The following is a 16,635-nucleotide window of genomic DNA, read 5'->3' as shown; positions in this document are numbered from 1 at the left end:
AGGATTTTTATTTTCTGAGGATATATGGGATGTTACATTTGTGTGGGGGGGTGTATCCAGAATTTTAAAACCTTACTAAAGTGTACCTTGGCCAACTGTTTAATATTCTTCTCTCAAGAAAAAGGAAAGAAAACTAATATCATTATGATTATTCTTAGTAAAGAGGCAGACAGGACACAGGGCATGAAAGAACTCTGAGGGTCTTTGCAGTCCAGAAATGGATACCAATGTACCTGAAGCACCTCCCATGGGGCGGCCAGTAGGCTGAGTCCTGGGGATAGAGTGACAGCAAGGGAGACCCAGCCTGTCCCTCCCATAGTTCAGCCAGGTAGTAGTACTTACAGAAATCACAGAAGAGATGGTGCTAAGCCAATGAAAAGTTTGCAACTCTAAATAACTTTAAAAGGGTAGCTGATTTTTAGGCCTGGCTGTCTATTAACCATCATTCATAAATATGAATCAAAGACACTCCTACATTTATTTTTCTTTCATTGGGTTACCTAGACTCTACTGTATCAGAAAACATTTTGCCTTTGTTGGGACTACAAGGCCATGTCCTGAATTTTGAAAAATTGCCTCTTTCTGTGGCAGAAGGACACCCAGGTCTATTCACTGTACCTTGGTCGCAAGTTTAGGTCACAATTTGTAGGATCAGTGTTTGAGGAATGCAAATGTCAATCCCCTGCCCAGCATCAGACAACTAGTGATGGAATTTGTCCTTTAAGGATTCTCAAATTCATGTTTCTAACATAAAACAAACTACTGATTAGCTGGATGCTTCTCTTTAAACACTCAGTGTGGCTCTTTTTTGTTGTATTTGCACAAACACAGGCACTTGTGAATCCAGATACCTCAGTCTGAAAGGAATATTTTCAAATCAAATAGGAAGGACAAATGGAAGGCTGTAAACTTTTCTGAAGAATGTGCTAAACTCTTCCACTATTTAATAGATAAGAATGAATACTGCTGTTTAGCTAGATCCAGTCTCTGAAATATCTAATTAAAACTGATGTGCTTATTTAGTTTCCAATTCATCACAGGTGGGCACACATTAATGTGAAAATGAGAGTAAATTACCAGCATTTGGCAATCTCACCAAATGTCATTCACATTATTAGCTCAAACCTCAAAATGCATTTTAAAATGCAGTTCACAGGTAGGGCATGCGAACAAAATTCCTCACCGGTGGGCTCATGGAATTCCTCTTATATGTAGGGGCTTCCCAATGACACAAATCCCCCACCCACAACACCTGGCGTGCATCAATCCAGCAGAAGGTGTATGGCAGGGAAGGTGGAGGCGTGATGCTCCCTCCTTCCAAGGCACTCACATCTCCTGGGAATGCGTGTTTAGTTTGGCTCAACTCTCTCCTAGCTTGTCAACCAGAACTTCATTAAAACTTGAGTTCATTTAACTTTCCAGGGGGATTCTCTTGTGCTCATCCTCCTGCAGCACCCGAAAACGACAACAGCTCCATCTCAAGGGGAAGGCATGGCCCTGCGGCAAATGCGCCAAGCAGTCATATCTACAAAATGGAAATTCATCTTCCTTCTAATTAATCATTAGAAGGCATCTTGTAGCAGTATGAAAAAAAATATATCCTGGAATGCATAGCTTAGAATTTTCCAGGACAGTATGACAGCATCCAGCTTTGCTCAGTCCATACAATGTACACAGTGGTCCATCAGCCCCTCAAAATCATTTCTTCCTCAAGGTTTTCTAAACCTCCCAAAGCTACATGAACATAATTTCTTTTGTGTTTAAGGCATCTACTATTACAGGTTTCTTTTTCTTTTTTTTTGAGACAGGATCTCACGTAACCTAGATTGACCTCAAACTTACTGTAAGTGAGTTGAGAATGACCTTGAACTCCTGATCCTCCTGCCTCCTATTCTGGAGTGTTGTAATTACAGGTATGTGCCACCATACCCATCTTTATTATAAGGTCATTACTAAGAAGAATAAATTATTTTCAAGGCCCAGAAAGGAGGCCAGAAAACTCTCAGTTTAAACCAACACTTAACATGTATTTCCTCCACTTGCTTCTCATGCCAAAATCCTAAATGAAAATTCATTCTTTTAGCTTAAGGTTTTAAACCCTTCTGATTGAAACATCAGCTTTCTTAGCAGAGAATACAAATGACCAAAAGCCTCAGTCCTCAGAGTACAGCAACAACAGGCACAAACATTCACTCAACAACAACCCAGTCAACGTTTACAAACACAGCAAAAGCAACATGATATACTGAGGAGGAAGTTACACACCATTGTTACAAACCAGTGGTAGGAGTATGAATTGCCTCAAATTTTTCATAAAAATATAATCTGATAAGTTTCATTGGGTGTATTTTACCACAGTTAAATTTTTATAGACCTAATAGTATCCTTTCTTAGTTACTGTGTTAGTTGCTTTTCTGTTATTGTGATAAAACACTATATCCAAGGCAACTTATAGAAGGAAAACTTTATATGGACTTACAGTTTCAAAGGAGAAACTGCTGGTAGGGGAGGCATGATGGCAGCTGTGGCCAGAGCAAAAAGCTGAAAGTTCACATCTTCAAGCACTTCCAGGAAACAGGGAGAGCAAATGGAAGTGGGGCAAGTCTATGAACTCTCAAAGCTACCAGAAGCATGCTTCCTGCAGCAAGGCCACACCTCCCAAACCTCCACAAACAGCACCACCAACTGGGGCAGAATATTCAAATATTCAGAGCCTATGGGGAGCATTTTTCATTCAAACCACCACACCAACCCTTTGGTTCATCCCATCTTTGAGAATTTAACCAATAGAAATCAATGCACTAGTATCTAAGGGTAAATATGAAAAAATTAATTGCAGTTTTGTTTGTAACAGAGTTGGATGGAAGGGAACTAAAGACATTGAAATATAACCTTCCTTAAGAATACTGTATAACTTTTTATGAAAAATGAGTCATCCTGGGGCTGGAGAGATGACTCAGCGGTTAAGAACATTGGTTGCTCTTGCAGAAGACCCTGGTTTGAATCTCAGAACCCATATGGCAGCTAACAACTGCCAATAACTCCAGGTCCAGGGGATCCAACAGCCCCTTCTGTCTCCCACAGGCATTGCACGACACAGATGCACTTACATACATGCAGGCAATACATACATACACATAAATTAAAAATAATAAATAAAATATTTTTTTAAAAAAAGAAAAATAAGTCATCCTGTTTATGAACCTGAAGAAATGTCAATGGGGGAGAATTGTTATCAACACTCCTATTCAGCTGTGGACACTGTGTGCTAAAATGCTGATCTGCCAGGCAAGATGCACCCAATGGTGCAATAGTGGCATGACTGTTTGGGGGTAACCAACCACTTTCTGATTAGCTTGAAGCCCACTCTGTAAGATGGAATTCATGTTTAGCACTTTAAACCTAGTCAAAAGCTTGTGGCTGGAGAGGACATAGGCCCTATTAGGGAAACCACTACAGTTATACCAGTAAATGGACATAATGTGTCTATCAAATTGCCTTCTAATTATGTATGGTTTTCCCTATGGACTACTGTTGCTGTCAGAGTTGGTCAAAGAAGCTTCTTTTTGCAGTGGGCAGCAGTAATTGCAAAAGCTCGGATCTGCCAAAGTGCTGAGAATAAGTGACTACTGAATGCTTAGAGAACACCATGAAGAGGAGGTAAAAGAATATAAGAGCTAGAGATAAGGGTGGGGTGTTGTGGAATGCTGTCTTCTAGGCATGTCATGGCCTTTGAGTCTCAGCAGCTGTTGACTGTCCAAGACCTGTACAACATCAGACCATCAACATTCATCATGGAGGTGGGGAACTACTGAGGCCCCACCCCTTTCTGAGGATTTGTATACAGTTAATGATTGCTGGAGGGAAAGATATTTTCTTCAGTAATCTATCCCCTCATAAGTTACCCATGCTCCTGTAAATGACCCTAATTAAACTCATTGTGTCACAAAAAAATAGACATGAAGGTAGAAAAAGGAAAAAGGGGAGGTCAGTGAGAAGGGGAGGGGACATGAAAGGGTAATGGGAAATGAACATGATCAGAATACATTATGAACATGTATGAAAATGTCATAACAAAGCCAATTTTATTATACATAAGTAGTATATGCTAATAAAAACTTTTAAAACTCTATCATGCCACTTTTGGGTTATGTAAATTGTGGATAAGTACATGTTTCTATTGAACCTCCCTCCCTTACTTAATAGTGATTTTTATGGTAAGTAAATCAGATGAATGGCTGTGAATATACAGGCATGTGAGTATCCTCATCCCAGAGGCAGATTTCAAATAATGAATTCCTGGTATCACATATTTGCCAAACAATTCTAATAATTCTGGTTCTTGGCACAAAATAAATAGTTGACTCAGTAAATGTAAATCTTAATTCATTTCCCTTTTCATTTAATGGACTATCATCTTTGAGTATTTAATATGCATTCATACTGTGATTTCCTGGTTAAGAAAAGATAAGTCTGATACTCAGACAAGTAAAAGACAAAGACTTTCTGAAAAGGCAGTAGAATCACTTTCTACTGTTTTGCAATCATTCCCAGGCTTAGTGTTTCATCAATCAGTAAACAGGAAAGTCAAAATAAAACTCTCAAGTTCACAGCTGTGTTAGATATGCAGTTCCTATAATAAAGTGTCACAGAAACATCCAATAGAGAAATCTAAGAAGGGAGGAACTGTACACTGTGGTTCACAGCTAATGGTTGAGCCGGATCACCCTGGACTGAACAGACCACATCTGCAATGAACATGACACTGGACAATAGAGTTGGGCCACACAGCACTAGGCATCAGACAGAACACACAGGGAGTGAGTCCCCAAACCTTGGCTCATGTCTGGACCACTGTCTCATCATCAGTGAGAGCCCTTTGAAGGGCCCTTTTTTCCAACCATGAGCTTCTCTGGGGTCATTCCCATCAGCCTCAGGGTTCTTTACAGAGTAAATTTTAAAAGGGTTATGACTAGGGATTGTGAACTCAGTTGAAACTGCAGGGAGCATTTGCAATGTGACAAACCTGGACTAGAACCATTTCCACAAAGTTGAAATAGTTTCTCCCCGAAGGGATTCAACATGCTTGGTCCAGGAGGGGATGTGTTTACTTCTTAGGGGCACAGAGGGTCTCCTTGGCCAAGTCAACTGTCAGGAAATTTGTGGTAGCTTGGTCTAATAGAAACAGTTTCATATATATATAAAGTAAATTTAGGATCTCTTCTTTTCTCATGTACTAAGAAATCTGGAACAGGTACAAGTGGTCATAAACTACTCTTACATTTTACTCCACCCTCAGCATGAGTCTGATACTTCAGTGACACAGCTGCTAGAATCCCAACCTGTCTTCTGCTAGGGAGAAGAAGAGGTGGAAGGATAGCCAACTGGTAAAGTTTATCAGGGATTAACTGGATTTAAAGAGTAAAAGTCCCATGTTTAGAGACCCTCCCACAGTCAAGGCAAACTAGCACAACAGACCATTTGAAAGGAAAAGCAAAAACTAAAAAAGAAACCTCCCTCAGGCTCTACCCCACCCTCTTAAAAAAGATCCTACTCAACAGGCCTGTCAAAAAAATATCATATTTATCTGTTTGCTAAGGAAGCTAGGGAACTCTGGTGGTCACCTCAGCAAACATGTGTCCTGGTAGGAAAAGGCTGAGCAGGCAGTTTCTGATACTCAGTGAACCTGGACCACAGTCTACAGAGAGTAGCCCACATTGGTCCTTGGCTCTAAAAACTATTCGAGTCGCTCTCTGAACATTCTTAGAGCTCTAAGTATTTGCCACCCACGGTGGGGATAATGACTCAAGAATTTAGAAAATCAGAACAGCACTTAGTTTAGGAAAGCTAAGATGGCTACTGCAGCAGAAATTGCCTTGAGGTTCCCTGTGGACTCCAATCCCAGAGTCCCATGTAAAATGTCCAAGAGAGGCAGACGCCAGGCTTCCCAGTCCAGCCCTCCAGTGGGTATGCGTCTCTGCCTGTGCCTAAGCTCCAGCAGGCAGAAGGAAGAAAGATGCACACGGCTGCCAGCACTGACAGGGTCCTGATTAGGGATTAAGCTTTCTCCAATCCCATCTCTACCCAACCACACAGGGTCGTTTTGAAGAATCATTTGTGGTAAATGAAGGGAAGGGAGCTATAAGGGCAAGAAATTGGTAGAAAATAATAGGAAAGAAGTGATAGCATTTGATGAGGGTAATAACCTTTCTAAACTGTTGTCCTTCTGCATTAGATTTTCCATGAAATTATTTAAAACAGCAGGGAATCAAACATTCCCACATTATTAACCTCTAGCGTGTGCTTACTGAAGAAAATCCGAAGGATATTTATGTGTCTCCTGCACAGGCTGAACCTTAATGTCCCACATTGAGGCAGTGGAGCCACAGAGGCCTGCCTGTGTGCTGGCAACCCTAGGAGCTATGTTTCTTGCCTGGTGAACATGAAAAGTAGTTCCTCATCCTTTTGTGATAAGCAGACTGTCAATCATCGCTTTCCAGATCTTGGCAGCTTATTGCCAAAAGGAGGGTCTTTACCACTAGTCCTCACTCTTCAGTCTTCATTATGACAAATGCAAAAAAAAAAAAAAAAAAAAAAAAAAAAAAAAAAAAAACAGTCCACAAAGCAAATATATCATTTTGTAATCCTTTCCTAAGGGGAAACACAATGGTTGGAAGCTTTGCCCCATAGTCTTGATGTTATAGCAAACATGACACCACACACACTCAAGAGAACATCCACTGAAGCTTGTCATATCCCTGGGAGTAAATCTGTCACAACCTGGGTCGTTGTAGAAGCGCTATGGTCAAACATGTTGAATTATAGTCAGATTTTTGCATTAATTATAATAATTATCTCATAACCATCATTCCATCATAAAAACTACTTCACTGTGACATTTCGTTCTTGGTTCTAGGACTTACAAATTTTCCAAATTGAAATAGGAGTTTAAAAATAATGTCTGATCAAGATTACAAACTGTAAGTTTTTACAGATTTATGGATTTTTTAAACAGCATTCAGATAAATGATAATTAATATATAGGAATGCTTGCTAAGACTGGATGAATTCCACACACCCTGTAAGTTAGAAGGATTTATTTTTTTGCATTCTTTGAAGAGCTATACATGTATAAATTATAAGCGGTTGTGAATTCAAAGCTATAAATATACTGGAGGACCCTGGTGGTATCATACTGAACAGCTGTTGGTAGAGAATATGTCTCTTCTGAGGAAGGCTCAGAATATTGAAGTGTTGGCTAAGTGTTCAAATCATTCAAACAATGAATACTTTGAAAACAAATGGGAACTATGAATAAAGTCCTTGGGTTTTTGGCTTGGTCTAAAAAAGTCCTGTCAAAAACCATTTCCAATCTTCTTTCCTTTCTCTTTCTTTCCCTTCCCTTTCACTTCTGAACAATTTATTCAAAAGCTATTAGCTAGCTAGAGCTGAGCCCAGTGGGCAGGGCAGTCAGCGAGGGAAGAACAGGCTCCTGTGGCCAAGCATTGGTGTCAGAACTGGTGTTGGTTCAGAGAGTATCTCTAGAGGGTGTATGATCATACAGGACATTGGGCCCCAGGTAGGGCAAAGAGAAGACAGGGCAATGCAAGACTGAGCGTTCCGGATGGCACAGCAATATAAGGAACATATTGTGAGTGTGGGAGCTTGAGGGAGGCGGGTGACAGGACAGCACTCCTTCAGGCAAGCAGCAGTGACAGCAGGCAGCCTTCAGTGGCATGCCACATGGAGTACTATGTCCCAGCAGACCATCCTTGCAGGCAAGTGACCTAGCCCCAATGCCAGCAGGAGTATATCTGAGTTTAAGGGCAGCTGGAACCTGAAAGGCTTAGCAAAACATCCATTCAGGAAGCTGAAGGCAGAAGTAGCCTGGCATGGAACTGTCAAGGGAGGCAAAAAGTGGGCATCCTGAGGTAAGGCACTTGAGCATGAGGTACCTGAGCTCAAGCTGTATGAGGAAAGCTCCCAAGCAAAAAACGATATCCAGTGTGAGGCAAGGCATGGCTGCTCAACTAGGGTGATGGCTACATATGAAAGTTAAAAAAGCCCAGGACAGGATGGGGTATGAGTCTGAGCCAACTGAGGAGGACCTTCCTGCAAGTATGAGGACAGCCCAGTATGAGGTGAAGGATCTAGGGGTAAAGAGGGCTGCACTGTAGCAGGTATTGGGCATGAACCCATTGTGTGTGCAAAAACATCAGGAGGGTGAGATGGGTGTCCAATGAGGAACAAGCATCACAGCAGGGATGTCAGGGCCCAACAGTGGTTGAACTTCCAGAGATAGGGTGGGTGGTCCACTGCAGCTATCACAGTCCTAATGGAGGCAGGCATTATAAGAAAAGTAAGGACACAATGGTAGTGACGATTATGGACTAGCAAGGCTGAAATGCTGTGACCAGGGTGTTCAATAAAATTGGCCCAGCTTGAGCCCAACTAGAGGCTCAAGGTTGGACCTACAGAGCAGGGTGTCCTAGCGTGGCCTGTCTGAGTCAGGGTAGGATAGAGAGGTGAGGCAAATCTGCAGAGTAGGGCAAGGTGACAGTGGCAGAGCTTGGCATTGTCAAGTTGAAGGGACTGTATTAAGGGAAAGGTGGCCTTCTGCTGGTATCTGAGACCAGGCTGGGAGAGATCGTGACCATGTGGAAAGTGCAGGAGGTTGGGAATGGATGATGATGTCCTCTGAGATTGGTAAAGGGAAGCAGCAGGGCCAGGCATCTGGTCATTATTGACAGAGGGATGGTCACATGCATGCTCATGCTAAGGACAATGGCAGTCAAACGTCTCATTATCAAAGGAGAGGTCGAACGTGGAAATGCAGGAAGAGTGAACCCGTGAACTCTCTGTGTAAGTATACTTAGATCCAGAATCCCATATGGATACAATGTGTGTAGATGGATGAATCCCTCACACATGACCTGACCTAGTCATGAGGAGACCCAAGACAAAACCATTCAAGAGCCAGAGCATGCCTAGTGCTGATCCTGGTTTCTAAATACAGCTTTCCCTGTGAAAATAAACCAAAACTTTGGGAAGAAATGACTGATTTTCTGGGATGAGGCTTTATGCAATGAGCTGAGACCTTTAGTGTCAGAGAGAATATGATAAAAATTGTTAAGAACATGTCCAAAAGCAACAGTGCCAAATTGATGGCCCTCTGATCAAATCCAGGATGACAGACATGAAAATGAATAACAGTAATAGGGGTGGTAATTCATAATAACTCAGGAATCCATAATCCATTTTTATATGAATAAAAATAAATATATTGATAAACAGATGAACAATTTGATGAAGACCACAGCATTTACATAGTCTCAAAGTACCTCACCTCAAAACACATATTCATTACAGGGAATGGGAGAAGAAGAGTAGCTTTAGAGTAGAGATGCTCAGAAGTTACCATCTTAATGAAATGATTGAACTTTGTCACCACTGCCATATAGCAAACTCATATTTATCAGGTAGAATTAGTAAGAAAGGCATATTACTGGATATTACTGCAAAGATGCCCAACCTGAATCCAATCATAAAGAAAACCTCATCTGAAGAATATCAAACAAAATAAATCAACCATAATCCTCACAAGTAGCATGGAGATGGAAGTCAAAGGAGAGGACATGTTCTAGACTGGAAGAAACTAAAGACAACATGACCATGGAATGGGTTGAAGTAAAATCTCTCTGTCTACAAAGGGTAGATAGCTCCTTGACCAGCTTCCTGAAATGAATGGATTCTGAGAATCAGATGGGAGCAACATATTCTTTTCTTGGTTCTGGTTTTCCATAGAATGTCCCAATTCATAGGAAACACACTAAAGTATTGAAGGTGATCGAGCACCATATCAGGAAGTTGCCTTCAAAGAGTTCTGGAAAAAGCAACAAAAAATGTACTATATTTTCAGTTTGTTCATTTGATTAATATTATTGCAAGTTAGACTTGATAACCTGTTGGAGTATGTTAGTTTGCTTTGATAAATAGCTTTTTAGGACACAAGATGGCCCCCAAACTCCAGGGAACCAACCGCCCCTCCATCATAGGGCTGATCACATGATTTACAGGAATACTAGTCCTGATCAGTAAAACGAAACTGTGAACTGAAACCTAAGCTGTCTGCTCATGTATGACCTGATCATTGTACTCTCTCCTAAATCTTAAGAACCCTATATAAGCTCGCTGTTTCTTCAATAAAGTAGATCTCCGTCTCTGAACCTGGTCTCATGTGTCTGAATGTGGCTCCACTGACACAGCCACCTCACCAGCCCTAGGGTCCAGGATCAGGCGGCACAGTAAGCGGCCATGACTATGAAGGCGGCCCGAAAGGAACAGCCACAGCTGGCGCCCAACATGGGGCCCTCGTGGACTCGGGTTTGAGCATGGAATGCTCTCTTTGTCTCTCCTTTCTCTGTGGATGATTGCTCTCATCATCCTTGCATTCCTGCTCTTTTGGCTCACAGTCTTCAGTTTGGCATGTTGCTCTTGTCTCCGCCGATCCTCTCCTTAAATGGCTCCTGAGTCCCTCTGGGTACGTCTTGCAAGGTGAGTGATGTCCAGTATGGTGAATAGTCATCCAGTTGCCACCAGCCCCCATGCCGCAGCGTTGGTTTCTCTCCTCAGGAGCAGGTGAATTAAGGTAACAGAAAAGGGTGTAGCCAAAGTGCTAGATGAAGTTTTGGCTCTTGCCCCTTGGTTTGTGGAGTCCTGCTGCTGGGATCCTGAACAGTGGGCTTGTGTGTTATGCTTAGCTAGAAAGAAAGAGGTCAAGGAAGGACACCCGCAATCTGGAGCATTCTACCCCACTAACTGCCATTCTGGCCTCTCTACGGGGAGTTCCCCCGATGCCCCTGAACAAGATGATCTTTTTTTAAAGGAGATAGATAAACAAATTCAACAGCAGGACACTGTGGATGGCTCGCCCCAAGGGCTCCCAGTCAAAGTGAAACTAGCAGAGCCTTGCTCTGACAAAAAGGCAATGCCTACTGTGGAGGATTCAGAAGACGAGAGACTACGGTCTGAGGGCTCCCTTAGTAAAAAGCAGGAAGTCACACCACCCTCTGCTCCACTATTACAGGGCATTAGCCATCGGCCTCCATCCCATGCCAACTGTGGGGGAGCCCCTCCCCTTTACCCCTCTCTGGGAAAGAAAGACTGGAAGCCCCTTCCCCACCCTCCTTTCTGTCTGGTTCTGAGGACAACACCCTGCAGTTCTTCCCTGTTACGATTGCTCAGGGCCAACAAAACCCAAGTGTCTGGAATCCATATTCCCAGGATACCTTAAAAAAATTCCACAAGGCGGCACTTGAGGATGATATCCATTCTCCATGGTTTAGTCAACTTTTAGATACAATCAGCCATGCAGCCAATACCCCCTATGATTGGCAACACATTACCTGCACCTGTTTGCAGGGAAGTGACTTCTTCTTATGGAAGGCTGCTTATCAAGATGAGTGTGAACAACAAGCAGAGTGCAATAGATGTGCCAATGTTCAAAATGTAGGGTTTGATGCCCTAGTAGGGCATGGCAATTTTGAAACTCCCCAGGCTCAAGCACAAGGACCTCCTCGCTATTTTGAACAGGTCCAACTCTGCACGCTCCGTGCTTTTTGAAGTATGCCAGCACGCAGTGATACCAAATTAACCAAATTGGTACAGAAACCAGGCAAGACTTTCTCTGACTTCATTGAGAGATGCCAACAAAGTGTAGACAGGAAAATCAGTCATCAGAGGGCTGCTGATGCCTTGCTTAAAGATCTTGTATATGAGGGCTGCTCCACTAAATGTCTCCTGGCCATAGGGCCTGTGCATCATAAGGATATCTCTGAATGGATTTTAGCCTGTCTGGATGTGGGGACTGCTCGGGCCCATGCTACTGCCCTCACTGAGGCACTGGCTGCTCACCAGCCCCAGACTGGTACAGAAAAGGGAAAATGCTGGATCTGTGGGGGACAAGGTCATTGATCTACACCTGTCCTAACAAACTCATTAAAGAGGCTAACAAAAGTCAAGTTCCTCCTTCAAAATGTCCAAGGTGTTACAAAGGCTTTCATTGGGTGAGAGAGTACAGATCTAAGGTGGACATGGATGGTAACCTCATACAAAAGGCCAGTGGGGCGCCTCTCAGCCCTGCCCCAAAGAGAGGAAATAGAGGCTCCCATCCCCCATGTCCAATGGACAGTGCCTATTGATCTACATAAGCCTAGAATGCAGCTTACCCTGGATGGACATAAACTTAAAGGCTTAATTGATGCTGGAGCTAATGTCACAATTATTAGACAGGAAGAGGCATTGTCTCACTGGCACTGCAAGCCTGGACCTCCCATACAAGGGGTTGGAGGCTTACAAAATACCCAACAAGTACAACGCCCTGTGGTCTGGACTGATACAGATAGCAACACCGGAGCAATCAAGCCGCTTTTAGCTGAAGGACTTCCTCATAATCTGTGGGGAAGGGATATTTTCACTAGCATGGATGTTGTTCTGACCACTGATGCCAACGCCTTTTATGATGATTGCATTGTTTACAAGAACACTGGAAATGTATCCCATCCTCACCCTCAATTTTAATGGCCACTGCCCCATTGGCCAAACCACCCCCTATTAAATTGACCTGGAATACAAAAACTCCAATATGGGTGGAGGAGTGGCCTATCCCTTCACATAAGCTAACCCACTTGATTGCTTTGGTCCAAAAACCATTATCCTTGGGTCATATTGAGCCCTCTCTTAGCCCCTATAATTCTCTTATTTTTATTATTCAAAAAAGGTCGGGGAACTGGAGAATTTTACATGACTTAAGGGCTATTAATGATCACATGGAGCCCTTGGGAACCCTACAACCAGGATTACCTCACCAAACTGCCATTCCTAAAGAATGTACAGTTATTATAATAGATATTAAGGATTGTTTTTTCTCTATTCTTCTCCATGATGAGGATAAGCCCTATTTTGCCTTTTCTGTGCCCACCACCAACCATAATCTCCCAGTCCAATGTTATCAATGGAAGGTCCTTCCACAAGGAATGAAAAACAGCCCTATCATTTGCCAATATTATGTGGCCCATGCATGCAGACCTTTGCTGACTGACGTATATATCTTACATTATATGGATGACATTCTTATTGCCTATAAGGACCCTAAGATCCTACAAGGACCTTTTCAAAAACTTAAATCTCTGAGCACTGGGCCTCACTATTGCTGCAGATAAAATTCAGTTACATGCCCCATATACCTTTCTGGGTCATTGTATCCAAGATGTCATCCGCCCTATAGCCCCTGCTCTTACCTTACCCAATAAGATCACCCTCTCTGAGGCACAAACCCTCTGTGGCAACATAAATGTCCACAGAAGAGCTTACACTGCTCTTTGACCTTTTGCGAGGCGCTGATACAGCCTCCACCCCCAGAAGATTTTGCCTGAGGCTCGAAGTTCTATAACAATAATAAATACACACTTGTCCCAGGCATTCATTAATAGGATACAACCTGGACAGCCTATCCAGGCCTTAGTCATTCCAACAAAAACCAGCCCTATGGGAGCACTTTGGCAAGCCCAGGGACCATTGATATGGGTCCACTCTTCTTGGAGTCAATTGCATAAAATCACTCCTGTAATTGAGGCCTGGGCAATAATAGCCCTAAAGCTCTTTCAAACCTCCCGCCTTCTGTATGGCCACAACCCAGAGTCACTGGTCCTCCCTCCCCCACTCCCCCATGCTCCAGGCACTGTTTCTTGACAACCCTGACTTTCAGACTCTCTTACTAACTTATCTGGGAAAATATGATAATCATTACCCCTAGCATAGACTCCTCCAAGGAATAAAACAGCTTCCCTTGTCTTTATTTCCCCAGGCATTTCCAAAATGCAATCCCCTTCCTGAGACTCCTCTAATCTTCACAGATTCTAGCAAACATAAATTTGGTTACATGGTCTTCCATGAGGGACAGCTTTCTTCACAAATACCCTTTCCTTTCAAGGATCGGTACAATTTGGAGAGTTGTCCACTATGTTACAAGTCTTTCAAGACTTCCCCACAACCCCATGCAATATATTTTCTGACAGTGCCTATGTGATTCAAACTGTACAAAATCTGGCATTTGCAGCCTTCCAACCTTGCCATAGGCCCCTTGATCTATTGCTCTCCTCTTTGCGATTGCTGCTTGAGCAGTGCTCCACCCCTTGATACATTCAACACCTGCGCTCCCATACCAATCTTCCAGGGCTTCTGGCAGAAGGAAACACTACCATTGACAGACTAGTGATGAATGTCACCCTGGATCTTGCTCTCTTACAACAAGCCAGGGACTTACACGCCCGCTTCCATCTTTCTCCCTAAGCTATACATAGGCTCCTACCTACTTTGCCGATTCAGAGCTTCAAGCATCTGAGCCTTGTGTGCTCCCCATGTGTCCCCCTTGAGCCCCTGGGGCCATTACAACCTGCTGGAACTCTCCCCAGAGACCTTGAGTCCTATAAGATTTGGCAAATGGACATAACTCATTTTTCCCCTTTTGGTAAACTAATATTTATCATATTATTGATACTTACACTGCTGCCCACTTTGCTTTGGCCTGCTCTGGTGAGACTGCCTCCCAGGCCATAAAAACTGTTAAATATGCCATGTTCCTTTTAGGAGTTCCCTGGCAATTAAAAACAGATAATGGCCCCTGCTACACGTCCATGGCTTTTGCAGCTTCTGCACTGACTGGAATATTCAACACATCACTGGAATCCCCTATGACCCTCAGGGCCAAGGAATCGTTTAGCATTCCCATCAAATGCTCGTTAAACAAATACAGAAAATGGGGGGGGGGGATGACAAAGGCCCCTGCTATAAGGATCCCAATTTTGTTATACAACAAGCTCTATATGTCCTAAATTTTATAAAATTTGACTCCAATGGCCTCTCACCAGCAATAAAGCATTGGGGGGCATTCACTCATCCTACTACCACCCCCATGGTGAGATGGAAGGAACCCCTCAAAGAAGAATGGAAGGGCCCACACTTGTTGCTAACACAAGGGCGAGGCTATGCTTGTGTCTTTCCAGATAATGTTCCAGCCCCCATCTGGATCTCAGCCTGAAACATCAGAGTTGCCTGTGATGCAGACGATTCCAGAGGTATCAGCCTCAGAGATGGTGACAAAACCAGAAACCCAACCCACGGAGAAGGCAGCCCAATGTCGCAAGCCCCAGAACCAGCCAGTCCCACCTACACAACAGATGAGAGACCTGACCATCAATGACTGTCCAAATGGAGGAGGGTCAGAACATTCCAGGCGATGATGACCCCAACACCGGGTCCACCCACTGACCTGGGGGGGACATTAAAGCTTTAGCCAGCCAGGCACAGGCCATGGCCCCTGAGGCAAACACAGGACTGGGGACCCTTTGTGTCACCCCTTAGGGCTCCACCATTCCACCCCGCTATCAGCATCTCTGTAACCAGACCGCCCACCTCCCCTCTAATAAATCTTACTTATGACCTCCTCCCGATGCCTGGTGGGCTTGTTCCTTTGGGCTCACTCCTTGTAGCCACTTAATCACTCTCAACCGTTCTGCCCCCTCATAGTGCCTGCTAGCCTAGCTAACCCCAAGAGTCAACCTTTATTCAGGGGATGAGATGGACCTTAAGCTTTCCCCATTGGAACATTCACGCCGTAAGAGGGCAGCTGCCTTGGTGATTGCTGGCACCACTTTTTGGGAGGAGCAGTATTGCCAGTGCCCTAGGGTTAGGAACATCAGCACTGATCCTACAGGACAAAAATTATAATGCCCTTAGTATGGCTATTGATTCGGCCTTAAAAGATTAACAAACTGCTATAGAACATCTTGAGAGTTCCCTGTCCTCCCTTGCTGAGGTCACCTTACAAAATAGGAGGGGCCTGGGCCTCTTGCTCCTTCAACAGGGAGGATTATGTGTTGCTCTAGAAGAACAGTACTCTCTCTATGCTAATCATTCTGGTGTCATAAGGGACTCTTTGAGCTTAGTCTGCAAAAGGATCTTAGAGAGAGAACAAACCAGGGTAAAGAAACAAAACTGGTATGAGTCACTATTCCAGTCTTCTCCTTGGCTCACAACACTCCTCTCTGCCTTAATCAGGCTTCTGGCCTTGCTCCTTCTGGCCCTAACCTGTGGCCCAATTCTTTTAAGAGCCTTACTTAACTTTATCAGAGACTGGCTTGCTACGATTCAACTTATAATGGCATTGCCCCCTACCCCCAGTCATGCCCAGACCCAGGTTTAAAAAGGATAAAAATCATGGCCACAGCCATACAACAGGCTGGGAGCCTTTCTGGGGATCACCTTGGCTCAGACAATGCGGATGTTGATCTCAGAGAGTCCTGGACTAAAAATATATTTGAAGGCCCTGGCTCAGACAAGATGATGCCAACAGGCTTGTCCGTTTAAGTCTTGTGAGAACACTCCAAGATGGTATAGCCATTGCCCCAAATTGCTTCATCCAGTAGACCTCTTCCTTCTTCATATTGCACCAGCCTTGCCACAGTCCCAGTTTGGACCCTGAGTTTGGGCCTCAGAGTAGCCCATCTTTTAAACAAAAAGGAGGAGATGTTGGAGTATGTTAGTTTGCTCTGATAAACAGCTTTTTAGGACACAAGA

The sequence above is a fragment of the Nannospalax galili genome, unplaced genomic scaffold (genome assembly GCF_000622305.1).
Source record: "Nannospalax galili isolate Female #2095 unplaced genomic scaffold, S.galili_v1.0 scaffold1005, whole genome shotgun sequence".
NCBI classification, from domain to species: Eukaryota; Metazoa; Chordata; class Mammalia; order Rodentia; family Spalacidae; genus Nannospalax; species Nannospalax galili.
The sequence above is the reverse complement of the archived record's forward strand: the minus strand, read 5'-3'. Positions refer to the sequence as shown.